Here is a 17,389-nt window from a genome sequence, read left to right as displayed (position 1 = left end):
GTACAAGCAATGATCACACGCACGGCACAGCGGACACACCAGGAACCGCGGTGTTGGCCGTCGAATGGCGCTAGCTGCGCAGCATTTGTGCACCGCCGCCGTCAGTGTCAGCCAGTTTGCCGTGGCATACGGAGCTCCATCGCAGTCTTTAACACTGGTAGCATGCCGCGACAGCGTGGACGTGAACCGTATGTGCAGTTGACGGACTTTGAGCGAGGGCGTATAGTGGGCATGCGGGAGGCCGGGTGGACGTACCGCCGAATTGCTCAACACGTGGGGCGTGAGGTCTCCACAGTACATCGATGTTGTCGCCAGTGGTCGGCGGAAGGTGCACGTGCCCGTCGACCTGGGACCGGACCGCAGCGACGCACGGATGCACGCCAAGACCGTAGGATCCTACGCAGTGCCGTAGGGGACCGCACCGCCACTTCCCAGCAAATTAGGGACACTGTTGCTCCTGGGGTATCGGCGAGGACCATTCGCAACCGTCTCCATGAAGCTGGACTACGGTCCCGCACACCGTTAGGCCGTCTTCCGCTCACGCCCCAACATCGTGCAGCCCGCCTCCAGTGGTGTCGCGACAGGCGTGAATGGAGGGACGAATGGAGACGTGTCGTCTTCAGCGATGAGAGTCGCTTCTGCCTTGGTGCCAATGATGGTCATATGCGTGTTTGGCGCCGTGCAGGTGAGCGCCACAATCAGGACTGCATACGACCGAGGCACACAGGGCCAACAGCCGGCATCATGGTGTGGGGAGCGATCTCCTACACTGGCCGTACACCACTGGTGATCGTCGAGGGGACACTGAATAGTGCACGGTACATCCAAACCGTCATCGAACCCATCGTTCTACCATTCCTAGACCGGCAAGGGAACTTGCTGTTCCAACAGGACAATGCACGTCCGCATGTATCCCGTGCCACCCAACGTGCTCTAGAAGGTGTAAGTCAACTACCCTGGCCAGCAAGATCTCCGGATCTGTCCCCCATTGAGCATGTTTGGGACTGGATGAAGCGTCGTCTCACGCGGTCTGCACGTCCAGCACGAACGCTGGTCCAACTGAGGCGCCAGGTGGAAAAGGCATGGCAAGCCGTTCCACAGGACTACATCCAGCATCTCTACGATCGTCTCCATGGGAGAATAGCAGCCTGCATTGCTGCGAAAGGTGGATATACACTGTACTAGTGCCGACATTGTGCATGCTCTGTTGCCTGTGTCTATGTGCCTGTGATTCTGTCAGTGTGATCATGTGATGTATCTGACCCCAGGAATGTGTCAATAAAGTTTCCCCTTCCTGGGACAATGAATTCACGGTGTTCTTATTTCAATTTCCAGGAGTGTATCTTCTGAGTCGGGGGTCGGTAAAACGATCCACTTAATAGTTTAATCCGATTATCAAGTATAATCTATACTCACGCTATTTCGCGGGAACTATCTACTTCAGTTTCACTACAGGGCAAACTACTTCTGACAGCAATAAATAATCCACGACCAACTGTATTTAATCTATCCTTTTTGAACACTGTTAGATCGTTTGAAAAAATTTCGGCCGATCTTACTCCCGGCTTTAGCCAGCTTTCTGTACAGACAACTATTTGATTCAAATGGTTCAAATGGCTCCAAGCTCTATGGGACTTAATATCTGAGGTCATCAGTCCCTTAGACTTGGAACTACTTAAATCCACCTAATTTAAGGACATCACACACATCCATGCCCGAGGCAGGATTCGAACCTGCGACCGTAGCAGCAGCGCGGTTCCGGACTGAAGCGCCTAGAACCGCTCGGCCACAGCGGCCGGCTAACTATTTGAGCTTCAGTGCTTTCTATTAGGGCTTGGTGCTCTGGTACTTTCCCAACACATCTACGACAATTTAGAACTACAATACCGATCGTTTCTACAACTATCTTACTATGTTTTACCCGTCCCCTTTTAGACGGACGCCCTTTCCGTGGTTCCCTGAGACTCTCTAACCTAAAAAACCGCCCATTCCCTTCCACACAGGTCCCGCTACCCGTGTAGCAACTTCTTGTGTGTAGTGGACTTCTGACGTACTAAACGGAACCTGCAAACCCACCACCCGATGGCGCTAGTCAAGGAATCTGCAGCCTACACGGTGACAGAACCGCCTGAGTCTCTGATCCAGGCCCTCCACTCGGCTCTGCACCAAAGGACCACAGTTGGTTCTATCGACGATACTGCAGATGGTGAGCTCCGCCTTAATCTCGGAAGCAAGACTAGCAGTCTTTACCATTTCCGCTAGCCGCCCGAAACCAGGGAGAATCTCTTCCGATCCAAAGCGACACACGTCATTGGTACCGACATGAGCCACCACCTGCAGTTGGCTGCACCCTGTACTCTTCACGGCATCCGGAAGCACCCTTTCCACATCCGGAATGACAATCGCTGGTATGCACACGGAGTGCACACTGGCTTCCTTCCCTTCCTTGGCTGCCATGTTCCTAAGGGGCCCCATTACGCGCCTAACGTTGGAGCTCCCACCCTCTGCGAATGCCCAAACCTTGCGGGCTGAGAAGTTTCCTCTGGAGCAGGGTGGACGACTGAATCCGGCTCAGAGACATCGTCAGCCACAGATAACGCCCGAAACCTGTTTGTCAAGCGAACCGGAGAGGCCCTACAATCGGCCCCTCGGAAAGTTTTCCGCTGCCTGCCAGACTTTGGAATGATCTCCCACTCGACCACAGATGATGGGTCGACCTCAGTGCAGGCAGCGGGGCGGCCACAGCAGTGCACCGATCGGGAGACACGTGGGACTTGCTTGACGCCCCTCATCCATGTTGACCAGTAGCAAATCAGTGCTGTCTTTAGTGTATGCTGTAGCCTCTCCACCATCCCATTACTGGTGGGGTGGTTGCAACTGCATACTGCATACCCGAAGGAGTTCCTGAAATACCTGTGATTCGAACTGATGTCCACGATCAGCCGTAATGGCCTGTGCGACGCCAAACCTCGAGAACCGTGTGAGTATCAGCGCCTTTATTGCCGTCTTTGTGGAGATGTCTGGTGCGGGAATAGCTTCAGGCCAGCTGCTGCGATTCAATAGCGGTGACCGTAAGAAAGGGGTGACAGAGCGACAATATGGAATGTATGTGTGAAAATCTCATCGTCGGAGTTAGGAACTGGGCCACTGGAGTGAAAGTGTGCCGGTTGACCTCGGTGCGCTGACATTCCAGACAGGAGCGCGCACCCGCTCTCTATAGCCCTTCTGTATTCCTGGGTACACTATCTTACTTGGTACTAATTTAGCCATTAGCTTGACAACCGGATGAGCCAGAGGAAGAACTGCGATTCGTCATAGGCTAGAGAGAGATCACTGCGAAAATTCTCGACTACATTTCAGTCCACCCTCTTTAGTGGAAGTTTTGCGTGACTACAATGTACGTCAACGAAGAGAAAGTGGAAATACTACTCATTTGGAGTGACCAAGGTAAATGGGACCGACTGACCAGTGTAGATTTTCTTCTGTTTCGATTTATTTATTGTCAACTCCAACAAGTGGACGTTTTATATTGTACCGTTTACCTGCAATATGTGCTAGTACAGGAGTGCCAAAGACTATTTTGTTTCACGTATTGCTTGCGTGAATGGTATATTATGGTACATTTTTTGAACGAGTCTTGAGGACAGGAGGTGGATTACCGAACAAAAGCTACGAAATTATGTTTAAAAAGGATGTAGTGCTTTTCATATCTTTGTAACGAACAAAATTACGTCAAAGACGATTGTATGACACGCTCTCTAGTTCTTAGAGCTACGTGACTATTACCGCTTGCGCCAGTGTAGTGTTCTAAAGCGACGGGGGTGTGCTGAGAACTAATTCCTCCGAATTTTTTATCTAAAAAATCTAAAAAAAAACATAACATTAACACTCTTCATTTTTATTCTTCATGTCTGCATATTTGCTGTCCCCTGTCGCTAGAGGACTCCGAACTATAGCGTGTAACATGGCGGTGTGTAACGTAACTACATCGGTGCGTGAGAAACAGCGGGCCGTAATCGAGATTCGAATTCGAAGAGTGCGTCCATACATGGCTCACCCTCTCCTTGAGCATGACAATGCCAGACCAGAAACGAGCGCTGCAACATCTGCAACAATCGGACACCTTGCGTTCACTATCACTGACCATCCACCATATTATTCCGACCTGGACCCACCCGACTTTCATTTGTTTCCAAAACTTAAATAACACCTTGGAAGACTGCACTTTGACAGCGATCAAGCGGTGCAAGCAGAGGTGTGGTTGTGACTCCGTCAACAAAGTCCGACATTCTACAGTGATGGTATCATCAAACATTTCTCGTTGGGAGAAATGTGTTCGCCGCCGACGTGACCATGTTGAGAAATAAATATGTACACCTGAAGAATAAAGAGTTTTCACACACGAAATTAGGAGACATTATTTTCCTGCATGCCATCATACTATACAGATAAAGTAGTCCAATAGAATAACGCTTTTAAGTATAACTAAAAAATATGTTGGCATTAACTCTAGTGCACAAATATTCCATACTACAACAACTTTGTCCGTGACAAGTGGTAACGTGCTCCAAAGCCCAAGTCTTTAATGGAAATGCAGCATTGGGGCTGTGAGGGGACCAATAACAAGTCTGTTTACTAAATGGCTCTAAGCACTATGGGACTTAACATCTGAGGTCATCAGTCCCCTAGAACTTACAACTACTTAACCCTAACTAACCCAAGGACTCACTCACATCCTGCGACCGTAGCGGTCGCGCGGTTCCAGACTGAAGCGCCTAGAACCGCTCGGCCTCTCCGGCCGGCAGTCTGTTTACTAAAACGGTGTGTTGCGGTATGGATTCTCTCAGCAGTCCGCCACATTTTAGGTGACTTCATAACAGTAGTCCATCACACTTTTAGGTGACTTCGTAGCCGGAAATGTCGAGTTTAAAACAAGATTGTTGGCTGTATGATGCGAATCCAGAATGCGACTGCGTGTGCAACCGACACTGCAGATGACTGCAACTAGATCAGGGAGACTGGCTGTCACTATCTGAGATAGCGAGCCCCTCGCTCCTTGGCACTCCTGTCCGGAAGATGTGATCGGCAGTCCCTGGTTGGTGCTGAGGGACGTCCGGTGAAATAGTTCCTCCGTCAAAGCCGACCTCTGCTGGACACTAACACTCATAGAGACTTACGTTAGTCACTACCTTATTGTAGGGCAGTCAACTCGGAACCCAGAGATGGAAAGGGAAGTATCCGGCAGGGGCAGCCAGAGAATCCAACAACAGTCATGCTCTTTAATGGCCGCCCGGTAGCTGAACGACACTTCATTGATACATTTTATGTTTCCTTCCTGGACAAAAACTTATTTGGTGTGGTCAAAATTATTCGAACATCATGTATAAAGGCAACCCTTTGTGGAGTAAGTCTTATAGTATGACTGAAATGACGGCAGGGAAACCCTGCGTGGCCATCCATCTACGTGCTGTATGTGAAAATTTGGCATCGTTCCTTCCAATTTCTGATTTTAGGTCTAATTCCGTATAGTTTCACTTAACGTTTCCGTTATCATGTATCACTCGTCGTAAGTGTTGCGTACTGAGAATTAGTTTAGTAAATTCGAGAACGAACGAAAATTGCTAACACTACCAGAACTACAAGAATATCAGAAAGCGATACAACTGAGGAGAAGATACATAGGAAAACTTCTCGATTACGTGAAATGTACAGACAGAAACGAACTCGTAATGGCAGTAACAGCCAGTGTCGAAAGTAAGGAAAAAATTGTCCCGTCTGTTTGATTTATTAACTAACAGAAGAGCTGTGTTTGGAATGGAATCAGAGAGGTAGTGGTGAGTCGACAATTTGTCTGTCTGTACCTCAAGTGTAGAAGTAGTAACAGCGAGTACAAGTTACGGGTTAAAACACCAGTTTGGTTCACACTTTCGGAAGCGCTGGGAATGTTTCATGTACAAACAGTTCCAACACGAAAATTATCTGGAAGAACAGCGTCGTCGTTCGTGGAATCAATAACATTAGCAGACAACTAATCTATTTATCTGTGCACTGAGAGGTCAAACGGAACATTTACAACGCAAATCCATGAGACTGACGTCTTTCTGAATAGGATGTTATCTGAACGCTATTTAGTACTGCACCTTTTGCACAAAGTTTGTGTTTTCTTAGGGTTTCTGGTAACGACAGTAGTAATGACATAGCCCAAGTCGCTGAGGGTCGCAATAATATTACCGTGTCGGTAGTCATAAAACACTTTGGATGTAAACGTAGCCATCTCACCATGAAGCAGAAGGGCATAGCGTTATGAGCGAAAACTGTTTTGTTGACCCTTTCTGACAGTGACTACTCCAGCAACACAACTAAATCCACAAGAAGCTAGCAGAAGTTGAGGTTGCACGTCTTTAAGCTTTGTATCGCAGAATGGGGCCGAGCCAAACATATTTCATTCGAGATGACAAGCGAGCAGGGCCTCGCCAGCACGCCCGCACAACAGTCATATATCATCTACTGCCGTTCCAGTTTTATTGCATTTGCTTTTTTATTCAGAAAATGTTTCACTTAGCGGCAATAAATGTTATCTAGTTTAGTAAATTCGAGAAGATTTATCTCTGAATGTTTCATAGGGCCTGCCTTGACACCGTATGCAAAACGTATGCTGGGGTAAAGTGGATACAAAGTCTATCAGAGAAAATGCGCCGATGAACAACTGAAACATAGATCTTGCCGCCTTAGCAAATGAAATAGCTCACTGTTGATAACGTCACGCACTCAGGCCTTGTATTGAACTCCATACGAAGCTTGGTGGTGTATAACTGCATAACAGTTGGTTAATTTACCCTATAGATATATGTTGTTATACTCCGTTGGTCGGTATGAGAAATCCTTGTTTCTATGGAGTAAGTCTTTCTGTGAAATTCACCATCTTTCTTCTGCAGCGTATCTGACTGTAATCGAGCATTTCTGCAATGAACCTTCGTTAACCTCTGACTAAGCGTACAAATCTTTTGAGTCTACCTTCCCCCTACTCCCATCACCATCTCCCCCCCCCCCCCCCCCGCCCAACTTATCTTGGAGGAAATTTCTTTTGCGTGTGAATTACTATTCGCTGTGAGTCTCTCTCAATTTGGCACTCATATGTGTCACTGATAGATGGGCATAGGTATTAGATGATTATTTCATTATCTACGTGACTATTTCACCTGGTAATTTTATAGCCTTCGGGCCTCCTTTTACATCTAACCAGACATCCTTAGTGAGTCAATATTAGAATTTATGAAGTACGAGGAGCGCTCAGAAAGTAAAGCACCAAATCGTTTTCTTCAATAATTATTTATTAAACACAGCGAAACGTACACACAAGACAGAATGATATCTCTTCTATTCTCCCTATTTTTCCATTTAATCTCCTTCACGTTCTATAGCCTTTCTCCAGCGGGAATCAAGGACATGTATGCCATGTCGCTATCACTTCTTCTTCTGCTCATGAAGCCATTTCTTCACGACACGGATCACTTCTTCGTCATTCTCAAAAGTCTTCCACGAATGCCACTCCTTAATGATCCAAACAAGTGGGACACTGAGGATGCTAGGTCAGGGCTATAGGATGGATGGGGTAACACTGTACAAGTCTACTCTGTAAAATGTTGCGAAGTCCTTAAACTTGTGTGAGGCCAAACGTTGTCATGTTGAATCAGTCACCTGGGTTGCTATGGCTGCGAAATAGCTGGATGCGTTTCTTGAATTTGGTTAATGTGTTCACATAGCTTCAGAATTAATGGTGTTGCCTTTTGGCACCAAGTCAATGAAGCTGGTGTGACAACCATGGATGCATGCCCCACCCCCCCGGACGCTGCAAATCTTGGAGTACGGCCGAACCGCCTTCTCGTAATTGCGTCATCCTCTTTTCCCAGCAGCTAACCGAACTTTTGTCGACTACAGATGCTTCGTAAAATGCATGCAGACGTTTGACAATGTTCGCTGCGGTTTATTTCTCCGCAGTGAGAAATTCAATGACGACACGCTGCTTGTAACGTACATCACTTACAGGTGCCATTTAGAAACATCGCTACAGCTACGCTATCTGACGGAGTAAACGTAAAATTTGCGCACGCGGTCCGGCAATTTCAAATAATGTATACCATAAGTTTCGTATTCTTACTATTGTCGTTGGCTGAGAAATAAAAGTGTGGCGCATTACTTTCTGGGTGACAGTCGTATATGAGCAACATTTAATCACAATAATAATAACAGTAATAATAATAATCACGACAGTGTGAATAGCAATGAATATGGTTCAAATGGTTCAAATGGCTCTGAGCACTATGGGACTTAACTTCTGAGGTCATCAGTCCCCTAGAACTTAGAACTACTTAAACATAACTACCCTAAGGGCATCACACACATTCATACCCGGGGCAGGATTCGAACCTGCGACCGTAGCGGTCGCGCGGCTCCAGACTGTAGCGCCTAGAACCGCTCGGCCACCAATGAATATGGCCTTGTTAACATTGAATTAAGCAGCTCCCTCACTATATTATTATCGAATGTGAGTGATGACATCTCAGAGCAACGCGAGAGAACCGTACAGAAGTAATCATTCTGGAGAAGAACAAGAAACAGCAGAGTAACATTAGCTGTTAAATTTGAAGGAAGAAAACAAAAGTAGAAACGGACGAGGAAAGCATAATAGTTTAGACTGTGATAGAGACACTACAGGGTGATCGAAAAGTAGTTTCAAAGAAAATAGGACTCACAATTCGACGACGCGATACGGTACACCTCACTCCAATCTTCTGGCAGTGCTACGTATTTTCATGGAGGATATGTAGATTTTTTGTTGATGAAATTCTGGTGTTTGCAGATGAAACCACGCCTTTTCGGTGAAGAAAATATGGTCAACGAATAACCAAACTGATGTATAATACACTACATACTTCTCTTTATTCGATGCCGTCAGTGTATGCACAGTACGAACACGATATGCACGAAATTTTAACGTCTACATCGCTTTCTGAGCACTATCGTCCGAAACCTGAGGTTAGACAGATGGTCTCCTCAAACGTTTTGGAGACGGTCTCATCACCACAGTCCTCACTTCTACATATGGCCGTCTCCTGGTTCTGCAGTTGATCTGGATTCCCAGAAAAGTGCCATTAATCTAGTTATAAATGAATTACTCGGTACTGCCGTATCTGGATGTTTCCCACGAAATGCCTCTACAACAAGTGCACGTGTGCAATTCACAAAATACTGTAGAGTAATGGAAAGTCGTTGCTCTTGAGAAAACGACATGTCTGCCAAGCAATGAACCGTGCAATACTACGACGTCGTGTAACATTTGGCCGTTGCATATGCGTCTTCGTTTCTAGTCGATAATATCTGCATCACTATCTTGAAAAACAAAACAAAAAATTATTAATAAAAAAATAAAAAATTAAAAAAATTAAAAATAAAAAAACAAAAAATGAAAAAGTTGTTATATTAACTTAAGTATGTTGTTAAATTAACTTAATTATGTCTTGTATTGGAAAATTTGACTCGTTCCACATCATTACGAAATATCGTATTCACGATCCATGGAACTAGTATTAATCTAATCTGATCTAATCTAATCTAATCTAAACTATCTTGTGTCGACTGATCGAACGAAGCAGTGCGCTGACACATGTACACGGACCAGTCACATTAATACGACCACCGCCACTGTGCGACGTCAAGGTACAGTAACCATTCACAGACGGCAAGTGACAGCACTGTGGAGGGCATATAAAACATCTCTGGCGAACGAGGAAAACAGTGCAGTCGTTGTGACAATGCTGCAACGGAGTTGTTTATCTGACGTCCAAAAGGTCAGCGGACGTGGAACTGTCGAGCAACTGGCCGCCGAGATGTATCAAGGGGCTACCAACGGTGTCTTCTCAACAACCGTTTAGCGAACATTGCTGCGTATGGGCAAAAGGTGGATATTCAGGTTTCTGAGAGATGGTCATGTTAAAGTGACTGGGCAGTGTATTTTCATGTGCACGACTTATCGATAGCAGTCTTGTTCTTTGTTGGACAGAAAGAAAACTGATGAATTAACTATCACATCGAAACGATGTTTCTCACATATGAAAGTATGGAGGAGGTCACGTAATTCTTTTACATATTTAACTGTCTCAGTAACTGTATCAATCGAGATAAGAAGGCAGTATGTTTTTTTAAACAAATGGGCACATTGTTTTAATGACATTCAGAAGCTTTTGGAAACACCTGAAAGCTGGTACAAGCTTTGTTATTTTGGTATTGAAACATTTCGAAAAAATATCTGCAAAATATGCTTAAATTAAAAGAAAAGGCAGTTGGAGATGATTGTTGAAGAGCAAACACGAGAAGACGGGCTCCCAACCCAGTCTCCGTGGCTATGTTCAGCAAGACGATACGCCTACAGTACTATGGTAAATCGTATTTGGTCCGCAGCTCGTGGTCGTGCGGTAGCGTTCTTGCTTCCCGCGCCCGGGTTCCCGGGTTCGATTCCCGGCGGGGTTAGGGATTTTCTCTGCCTCGTGATGACTGGGTGTTGAGTGATGTCCTTAGGTTAGTTAGGTTTAAGTCGTTCTCAGTTCTAGGACTAAAGACCATAGACGTTGAGTCCCATAGTGCTCAGAGCCATTTGAACCATTTTTTTTAAACCTATTTGCCCTTGGTCCTATTTTATACGACATAGATGCAGAGCTGTAAAAGAAAATATATCGTAACTTATAGCTTATCAGATGGCGCACACGGAAATTGTTTTCTTTCATGAACTGAACAAGTTATGTGAAAATAAGTAAACAGTCGAAACGCCAGGTACAACGACGGAGCCCGGCATTCAAGTTCTGCGTGGCTGTGTTTACACTGCAAATAACCGATTTAGGCTGTTTTGTATTTCAGTTTTAGCACTTCTCCCGAGTACTTTTGCGAAAAATTTGTATGTCATCTTAAACGAACTTATATCACTGCACTTTCCAAGAGCTGTATCATGTTGTTAAAAATACACTGAAGCGCGAAAGAAACTGGTGTAGGTATGCCTGTTCAAGCACAGAGAGATACAAACAGCCAGAATACCGTTCTGCTGTCCACATCGCCTGTATAAGACTACACGTGTCTAGCGCTGTTGCTATATCGGTTACTGCTGCTACAATGAGCCGGCCGATGTGGCCGAGCGGTTCTAGGTGCTTCAGTCTAGAACCGAGCGACCGCTACGGTCGCAGGTTCGACTCCTGCCTCGGGTATGGATGTGTGTGATGTCCTTAAGGTAGTTAGGTTTAAGTAGTTCTAAGTTCTAGGGGACTGATGACCACAGATGTTAAGTCCCATAGTGCTCAGAGCCATTTGAACCATTTTTGAGCTACTACAATGGCAGCTTATCAAGAGTTAAGTGAGTTTGAACGTGGTGTTATTGTCGGCGCACAAGCGATGGGACACAGCATCTCGCACGTAGCGATGAAGTGGGGATTTTCCCGTATGACCATTTCACGAGTGTATTTGGTAAAACATCAAATCTCCGACATCGTTATGACCGGAAAAATATCCTACAAGAACGGGACCAACGACGACTAAAGACAATCGTTCAACATGACAGAAGTGCAGTCCTTCCGCAAATTGTTGTAGATTTCAATTGTGGGCCATCAACAAGTGTCAGCGTGCGTACCATTCAACGAAACACCATCGATATGGGCTTTCGGAATCGAAGGTCCACTCGTGTACCCTTGATGACTGCACGTCACAAAGCTTTATGCCTCGCCTGGGCCCGTCATCGCCGATGTTGGACTGTTGATCACTGGAAACATGTTGCCTGGTCGCACGAGTCTCGTTTCAAATTGTATCAAGCGGATGGACGTGTATCGGTATGGAGACAACCTCATGAACCCATGGACCCTGCATGTCAGCAGGGGACTGTTCAAGCTCGGGGAGGCTCTGTAATGGTATGGGGCGTGTGCAGTTGATGTGATATGGGGCCCCTGATACATCTAGATACGACTCTGAAATGTGACACGAATGCAACCATCCTGTCTGATCACCTGCATCCATTCATGTCCATTGTGAATTCCGACGGATTTTGGCAATTCCAGCAGGACAAAGCGACACCCAACAGGTCTCCAGAAATGCTACAGAGTGGCTCCATAAACACTCTTCTGAGTTCAAACACTTCCGATGGCCTCCAGATTCCCCAGGCATGAACATTACTGAGCATATCTGTCATAGCTTGCAACGTACTGTTTAGAAGAGATCTCCCCCCCCCCCCCCCCTCGTACTCTTACGGCTTTATGGACAACCCTGCAGGATTAATGTGTCAATTCCATCCAGCACTACTTCAGGCATTAGTCGAGTCCATGCCACCTCGCCACGTCGTGTTACGGCACTTCTGCGGGCTCGCGGGGGCCCTAAACGATATTCGGTACGTGTACCAGTTTCTTACGCATTTTAGTGTATATACAACTTCCTAAAAGAACAACACTTCCTTCAGCGTTGATACAAGAGTTAAACAGGTTGAGCGTGTAACGAGGTTACGAACCCATGTTTGTACTATTATTTGCCGAAAACCTCTTTGAAATATATTTAATCATGTGGCTACGAAGGGATTTAAATAGGTAAGATATATTTCTATGCAAAAACGAGAAAGATAGTTAACAACTTGAGTTTTGATAAGGACGTTTATGGTAACGGTTTTGTTGAAACTTGCTCAGATGTTTGTTTGTTTGCGACTGTAGTAGGTGGATATTGGCATGTAATATTGGTAAGAAAATTATTTTACTGTTTTTTATTTAACATCTTCATTTGCAGGTCTGGGCAGCTATGCATAATTAAAACTGAAGTGGATGCAGATAGTGGATAATTTGCAAAACCACTGAACGCTATGGCAACAGATATACATAAAGTGGAACACTCTCTGAAAGCACATTGAAGTTCACAGCACCATGAAATTGTTAAATACTTCCTGAATAATGGAAGACAGATTGCAGAGTGGGAGAGCAACATTAGTTGATGTTCTAGATATCACAACTGAAAGAGTGCGGTAAAACCCTGATGTGAAAAGCCTCATGCTGTCTTACAAACGTATAGCTCTAGTGTGGGGCGGCGGGATGGAATTAATTGTTATAAAAATGTAGAATGTAAAGTAGAAAAGATGCATCTCCCGGCCGATTAACCACATGTGGGGCGGCGGGTGGAATTAATTGTTATAAAAATGTTCCTATTATTTATGCAGTCTCTTGCCGTTCTCAACACTGGCTCTCTAACTACAATATTGGGAACCAGAGAGTGATTAGCAAAACGTGAAGCCTGTAATTAGAATTCCTAGTGCCCACTTCATCTGAGAAATACACTTACAGCTACAGCTTATAGCTCTGAGGAATTAGGAGATTGTCTGGGGTTCATAATCAGAAACGATTCTCTACAAAAGGTTCACTATATTCTGAAAGTCACAGACCAAAAGAATCCACACAAACCAACTAACAGAGCAGCAGTTCAGAGTCTAATGCGCGGACTGTTTAAGTGAATGCTCGCCATAATTTGATGATAATGTTCATCAAATGCCACGCTAAATAATGGTAGAATGTCTGTCCCGCGACGCACGTGAAAATATGACATACGCAAACTGAAGATAAATCATTAAAGTCATCCCAGAATTAACACTTCACTCGAAAACGATTTCATGGTTACGCGTATCCCGAGTAACTTATTACGGCATCCGAGGCTGTTTATAGCAATGATACCGACGCGACGCGACTCCCGGCACAGCTGGTGTGCTATTCAGCGTCTGGAGAGAACTGGGGCTTTTTTTCTCTCGCGCAGCGTTCTTATATATAAAGCCGCGGTGCGGACGGCTAAGGGAACGCCTGATCAAAATCGCTCTCGCGACTAGCCGCTGGGCTAGTAATGCACCACTTTAAGTTATTGAATAAGTCATCGCTTCCTTTGCTGATGGCCGATGAAGCTCTCAATTTAAATGTGCATTCAGCACACAGGTAAGTAATCATAATAAAAGTCTGACGTGGCTAAGTCAAATATTTTGGGCGAGAGAATTAATTTAATTACACTACACGCAGTAGACGAGCTCTGAACTTGCCCTTTGGAGATACGCTATTGCTATAGTTTTATAGTTATTCAATTGAAACTTCTCACATCTTTATGATTATAGCGGATCTCCCTTCTACTTAAATTTAAACATCCTAGCCTTATTTATTCGCCTACTTAATCTATCTTGCTTCCTTAATTTTTAAGACAAAAACCAGAAAATCATGAATTTCAACTAAAATTTTAATTTGTGAGATCCAGAATACTGTTTCTACTAAATTATTATGAGGAAGGAATCTAAATATAAAATTTTAAGTTTCTAGCTCTTTTCTGTTGCGCCAATGATTTTTACAGAAAAATGTCCAAATTTCGAAAATGGTTAAATTTATTGAACTGACATTCAACACATATTTATTTAGTATTACTCCTGACATGCTAGAAACGTTTCAGGTTATTTACTTGATTTTTAAAGTATTGCACAACATTTATGACGTCAGAGCTAGTTACAGCGGACTAGGCTGGCACATAATGGAAAGACTAATGTGAATTTTATACGGCTTGAGTAGGCTGCTTCCCTACACTAGAAAGCATATATATAAATTTTTCTACTTTTCTGCTTTATTCATTATACTCTGGTGTGCAAACTGTGATCGCGCATTGTCATATTTAAAAATGAAGACAGGACCGAATGCATCCTTCGGAGAGGTGCATGGGGAAGGAGTACAATGTCACAAAAACGTTGACTGATGATTGCGCCGTGTTGAAAGATTCGTGACGGTGCGAAAAGTGTAGGGACTGAACCTACGAGGAGCGGAGTCTGCTGCTGTTCTCGGATGAGAGCAGATTTAGTCTGCGTAGTGTTTCTAGATGTCGCGTCATGTGGAGAGAAGTGTGAATACGTAATGCATCCAGATTCATTGTCTCAGATGATCGTTTTGTGGGTCTCCGTGTTACGTTGTTGGGAGTCATAATGTTGCTATGGCGCACTGACCTCCAAATCTTTGAAAACGAATTCTCACCGGTCGACGTGACACTGCATTCCTTTAGCATGCACGTCTTTTCAGTGGTGCATTAGGCTCTAGCGTCATTGTTTTGAAAGACAACGAGAAACAGCATCGAGTTGCGCTGTTGCAACGAGAGGATATTTGGCAAATGCACTGGCCTGCTCGTTCCCCGACTTAAACTCCTACGAGCATCTGGGGGAAGCGTTTGGGAGACGTATTGCAGCACGACCACATGCAGCAACGACCAATCAGTAGTTGTGAACCAGCTGGTGGAGGAATGAAACGTCCTGTTATTTGGCGGTGGCACGTCATGCGAAAGCTGCTATCGTCCTTAAGTTTTGCATACCATTGCAACTAGCAGTAAATGTCATTACAATCAAACATTAGAAATATGTCTGTCTGAATATAAAGATTCCAATGTATCTTTGCTGTAAGAGAGCCAGTTCCGACTGTCGAAACTCAACAGTCGAGGGACAGGTTCGGTGATGAGAGAGATTCTATGTGATATTTTGTTATTGTATCTTAGTGTGTACCATCTCTCTCTTTTTACTCAAGCGGTGTGGTTTGCTGTGTTGTCTGTGTGTACTGCATGTTTCAGTTTTACCTTGTTGTTGAGTTTGTTTATGATGTCTGTTTTGTAGTCGTTTTCAACAGCAATTTGTTTGATTATATTTAATTCCTGTGTGTAGTTTTCTGGTTTAAGAGTTATTCTGTTTATCCTGTGGAGCATGTGTGTGAAACTGGCATATTTATGCATTGTCGGGTGGTTCGATGAGCTGTGAATAACAGTGCTTGTGGATGTGGGTTTTCTGTAGATGATGAAGTCATGTTGCTGGTTGTTTCTTGTGATTTCAAGATCCAAGAAATTTAGTTCGTTGATGTTTTCTATTTCCATTGTGAAGTGGATTTGTCGGTGTACTGGTGTTGATGTTATTGTGTAGCTCTTTTATCCTGTTATGTGTTTCATCTACACGACAGATTATGTCATCCACATATCGGTACCAGTACATTATTTTGACCCTCCTTGTTTTACAATGTTATTGAATATTGTGTTCTGTATATGGTCCAAGAAGATGTTGGCTAAGGTTCCACTGGTGGGGGACCCCATCGGAAGCCCCTCTTGTTGCAAGTAGAAGTTGTTGTTGAAAGTGAAGTAGTTTTGTTCTGTGATTAGCCTAAGAATGGATGAGATTTCATTTATTTGTACATCTGGGAATTTATTGCATTTTAGCTGTTGTCCTATAATGTTTATAGTTTCTTCTGTGGGTATGTTTGTGTACATGGATGTTATGTCAAATGATACCAGTTTTGCTGTTTGGGGGGATGTTGACATTCCTAATTTTCTCTATCATGTCTCATGTGTTTTTGAAGCTTCTGTTGTTTGTGTATGTGTATGTTTTCTGCAGGAATGTGTGCATGTGTCTCCCTAGTAAGTAAGATGGGGCTTTCAACCACTGACCTGCCTGGGATGAGGGATTTGTGGACCTTTGGTACGCTTGTTAAGAGTGGAGCTTTAGGGTTCTTTTGTGTCATTCTTTTTGTTTGGTTCTGTGTCAAGGTATGTGTGATGTTTTTTAAGAGAGTCTTTACATTTCTTTGGTATCTTTGTGTTGGGTCACTCGTTAACTTTCTGTTTTCTCAATGTATTCTGCCTCTGTTATTAAGACTAGAGCATTCCCTTTGTCTGCCTTGGTGATGAGAGTGTTGTGTTATTTTAATTTTCTGTGTATATTGTTTATGGTTTTCTCATCAGATGTTTTTTTTTTATTTGTGTTTATGGGTGGTTTGTTCTTTCTTATGATTTGTTTAATTTCCTCTGTCACTAGTTCTCTTGTTAGGCCTGGGTTAAAAGTCTCGAGTGTTAGTTTTTTCATGTTGTCCTATGATGTATTCAGTCTCAGTAACAAGATTTTCTATGGTCTTTTGTGTTATATGGGTGTTCAAATTGTGTTTTGGGCCTTTCTCAAGTACCTGTTGTTCTTCTTTTGTGAGTGTTATGTCAGTAAAATTTATCAAGCGTTCATGGAATCTGTGGTGTCACCGCCAGACACCACACTTGCTAGGTGGTAGCCTTTAAATCAGCCGCGGTCCGTTAGTATACGTCGGACCCGCGTGTCGCCACTATCAGTGATTGCAGACCGAGCGCCGCCACACGGCAGGTCTAGAGAGACTTCCTAGCACTCGCCCCAGTTGTACAAACGACTTTGCTAGCGATGGTTCACTGACAAAATACGCTCTCAGTTGCCGAGACGATAGTTAGCATAGCCTTCAGCTACGTCATTTGCTACGACCTAGCAAGGCGCCATTACCAGTTACTATTGAGATTATGAATATTGTACCGTCAAGAG

Source organism: Schistocerca cancellata, chromosome 5 (assembly GCF_023864275.1).
Source record: "Schistocerca cancellata isolate TAMUIC-IGC-003103 chromosome 5, iqSchCanc2.1, whole genome shotgun sequence".
Classification (NCBI taxonomy): domain Eukaryota; kingdom Metazoa; phylum Arthropoda; class Insecta; order Orthoptera; family Acrididae; genus Schistocerca; species Schistocerca cancellata.
Note: the sequence above shows the minus strand (reverse complement) of the source record.